A 4,457-nucleotide genomic window follows, 5' to 3' on the forward strand; every position below is an offset into this window, starting at 1 on the left:
AATCTGATGGCAGGTGTCAAGCGTGAGGCCCGGCAGTTCGGATTTGGAAAAGCGAAAGCCTAACTGAATATTTTTCCTGAATTTTATACTAATTGAACTTGAAAAAGAAATTTAATTTGATTTTTTAAATAAACGATTTCACCGATTTACACGCGTTTTCCCTTGACCAAATTTTGACCGTATGACCCTTTACACCCTCAAAAATCCCTCAATCGCTTCTGTAACATATTCCCCAAACACATTTTGCTTCAAGCATATATATTTTCAGGATTGGTCCAAACAAAATATTGTTTGTATTATTCAAATATATTATGTTTCACCTTAGGGCATACACTGGTACAAAAAAATTTTAATGAAATTTTCTTTGTCTGCATATATTTTTAAGGCGACAATTGGTTATTTCCATTATTTTACTTGCAACATACTCTCTAGGTCTATCTTTCTAAACACATATATGTTTATAGGCTATTTCTAAATTAATATATGTTTGCACCTAAGCATATTATATTTACAAACATTTTATGTCCCAAACATAATATGTTCTAACATATTAATATATATGTTAGTGTTGTAAATTTTGATTACTCGTTACTTTTGAATTGAGTACTCGTTACTACTCGTTACTTTTATAAAAAAAATAAAAAAGACATTGTGGGCACTTTTTAATAATATCTTCCTCTTTTTTAAATTTAAAAACAGTATAGAAAAGCAAATTACATTATCCAGTTTTATTCTAGTGTTATAAAATGTGGTGTTGTAGATATATGGGTCTCGTTAGAAAAAGATTTTCACCAATCATTCCAATTTTTAGAGCCAATTTCGTATTCACTATTTGGTATTTTTTCGTCAGGGTATATCTAAATGACATTGTGTATTACTGACGCTTGCAATTTGCCAACTTTTTAAATCCACCATTGACAGTGGATGAAAATATTAAGTGATCATTTTTATCGTGAGACCCAATGTTGAAATTTTCCAATGGTTTTTTGAATAAGCTTGGGTACCTTCTCTGAAAACAATTGGATTGAACCAGCTGAAGTCAACGACATTATTATTCATACTATTCGCATGAGACGTGATCCATGTGATGCTTTAAATTATAGCTCCCATCTACACCCAGGGATCCGGAGCGGTCCATTTTTTCCGCTCCGCTCCCGCTCCGGAGAAAAAAAAACCGCTCCGCTCCGAGAAAAAAAAAATCGCTCCGCTCCGCTCCACGCTCCGCTCCGCTCCTCTTCGAGAAAATTATAGTACAAACATTGTATTATTTGTTCAATTGAGTTTTATTTTATTTAGAAAACTCGGGCGGTACATATATGGGAGCTATAGCTAAATCTGAACCGATTTCGATGATTTTTTGCACATATAGTTAGTGCTATAGAAGATTACATTTCGCCAACTTTGAGTAAGATCGGTTGATAAATAAGGGTTTTATGACCTAATTTGACAAAATCGGGCGATACATATATATGGGACATATATCTAAATCTGAACCGATTTCGATGAAATTTTCAGACTTAAAGGGTGATACAGAAGATTATTTTGTGCTAAATTTGACGACGATCGGTTAGTAAAAAAAGTGCAACGTGACCCCATTTGTCGAAATCGGGCAATACATATATATGGGAGCTATATCTAAATTTGATTGACTCCTTGTGCCCAAAAAAAACTCCCTGTACCAAATTTCATCAATATCGGTTAATAATTGCGACCGAAATCCTGTGAACAACAAATAAATGGACAGACGGACGGATGGACGGACGGACGCCAAGCGCTAGATCGACTCAGGAGGTGATTCTGAGTCGATCGGTATATATTTTATGGGGTCTAAAATCAATATTTCTTGTAGGCACATTTTTTGACAGATCAAACTTATTATACCCTAACCACTATGTGGTTTAGGGTATAATGACTTTAAAACAATGTGTTGAAATATTTTATTAATTTTGAAGATTTTTTTCAGAAATATTAAATCCAATTTGACTTCATTAAAACGAAATTTGCATTCATGTTAGGATACACATTTTTATGTCGAATCACTTAGCTATAAGGACAAACAGACTTCATTGAAAAGTTTAGAGACTTTTAGACAAGGAAAAACTTTTTTTCAGAGAAATACGTCTTCTATTCTAAGCAAAATTCGTATTCGTATTTTAAGCATGTGAAATATTTGACCTCCCGACAATATTCTTTGCGGTGCACCATCTACTATTTAATATGTGATAGAAACCAAATTTATGAAAATGGACCAAAATGGACCAAATTCTGTTTGGTCTGACCATCGGACTAAATTTAAAAATTAGAAATCTTTTGGACCAATTTTGGTCCGATCGGACCAAAACGGCAACGCTGATTGGAATTGAAAGTCTATACACAGAGTATAAGTAACTACCCGCTTGTTCGGCAAATAGCTATTGTCGCATTTTCCCTACCTATATAAGCACTCCCAATGTTCAGGAGGTTATTATGGTATAGAATAGTGAGTTCAAAAAGTACTAAAGACCCGTTTTCTGTATGTATATAATGTACCCTTCCATTACATCCAATTCAGCACCATAAAGTAATCTGTTAAATAATCGATAGATTATATTGGGCATTACCAGTTGAGCATGAAATCGATAAGAAAGACGCTGTCTCTCTCACAGAAAATAAATGAGAGAGAAATTCAAAAATATAATCCAGGGACCATTTAATTTTGTTATCTAAAAGTAATGTACAAAATAGTGTCTCTAGCAAAACTAAACAAAAACACACACTTATGATCGGAATAGAGTTTCGGTGGTTACGCGTAATGCATAAAAAGATATGATATAATCGTAAGGTGAAGTTTGGTTTACTGAACAAAAATAAGCAAAGTCCCGCTAGAAGACGTCACAAAAATTCCACTTCTCATAATTTGTTTAGTTGTTCTCTGGGTTGCAAATGGTTTGGTCGGACACGGAGTTCTCATAGGGTAATCAAAACGAAAGAAAAATGTAAGTAAAAAATTAGTAATAATTCTATTATATAGCAACTATATTTATTTCATATTTATATTCAAATTTCAGGTGCAGTTTATTTACTTTCTAGCAGGATTGGACCTCCATAACAACACATACGCCTAACAATGCAGCGACAAAAGAAGTGCCAATTTGAAAGTAAATGCGTCTTACCACGAATATTAAAATAATTCCTTGTTGTTTGTATAGTCATAACTTAATTATTTTACTTATAAACTAAATAACATATTTAGTTAAAGTCCAAATATAAATTTGGCTTAATAAAAAACTATAAAAATCATTCTAGCAAAATTAGTGCTTATTTAGCTAGCATTTTTTCACTATCCTTTTCAGTGGGTAGAGAAGTGTGTACAAATTATGTGTGAATTTTCAGCTACCAAAGTGGTGGTTATCGATAATGCAGAGAATAGTCTATTGGTTATATTCAGCGACATGTTCTCGTTAAACTCTCCGCTAAAACACATGGGGTGTAATGCGGAGCGTAAGTAGGGGTGTTTATAAATTAGTAGCTATATAGTTAGGTATTCGCTGCTTCCCAGAACAAGCGGGATACCTACGAATATTCTTACTCAGATCTAGTGTTACCTAATTTCGCTATTTTCCCCTTTATTGTATAATAAATGTATATGCGCACATTTTTCAACCAAAATTGAAACTAGCCATAATTTTAATTGAATTTTCGAGAACTAATATCAGAAATAAGAGAATGCTAGGATATAGTACAATAGTAAAGCAAATGTGAATGCCCGGTTCCAAAGATTTTGTCTTTACTTTAACAGTTTGGGTATTAATTCCGAGCCAAAGAAGCGGAGAATACAAGTAAGGATACTTTAAAGACGTAATTCTCTTTTAAATTTGGGGGTTCTACGAAGCAAATGTTAATTTTTATTTTTTTTAGATTTTTTTCGTCAGTTGTTATCAAAATCCTTTAAAAACGAGTTAACGAGTTATTTTTTTCCATATTAAGACTCGACTTCCAGTAGAAATTATGCTATGTTTCAAGTAAAAAGCGTCTTTAAAATAAATTGTTGAAAAACATGTCTTATTTTTTAACGATTTTTTCTTTGTAGGCAAGATGCAAAAAGGAAACAAATTTAAAGACAATTTTATTAATATTAAAGAATTTTTCTTAATTATTAAAGTCATGTTGACCTTACCTCAAAAATTGTATCTTTCATGTATGATACACATTTTTAAGTAAAATCACTTAATTATAAGGACATTACAACTTCATTCAAAAGTTTATTGCCTTTTGGACAAGAAAAAAAACTTTATTTTAGAGAAATGCGTCTTCCATGTTAAGCAAAATTTGCATTCTTATTCTAAGGACATGACTTCACGACAATATTTTTTTCAGTGTAGAAAACTAAAAAATTAAATATAAATAAGATCGTTTAATTGCATTTATTTGACGTTCATTACAAACATCTTTGTAGTAATACGGGATGAAATTGATCG

At 32.1% G+C, this 4,457-nt stretch overlaps 1 long non-coding RNA gene across 1 annotated transcript; it reads left to right on the forward strand.

The window, feature by feature from the left end:
* The first annotated feature begins 2,442 nt into the window (after positions 1-2,442).
* LOC142240965 (uncharacterized) lies at positions 2,443-3,290 on the forward strand. The gene is made up of 2 exons (XR_012723440.1): positions 2,443-2,975; positions 3,048-3,290. It is a non-coding gene; the product is annotated as an uncharacterized LOC142240965 (long non-coding RNA).
* Positions 3,291-4,457: the final 1,167 nt, after the last annotated feature.

This window comes from Haematobia irritans, chromosome 5 (assembly GCF_050003625.1).
Source record: "Haematobia irritans isolate KBUSLIRL chromosome 5, ASM5000362v1, whole genome shotgun sequence".
Lineage (NCBI taxonomy): Eukaryota > Metazoa > Arthropoda > Insecta > Diptera > Muscidae > Haematobia > Haematobia irritans.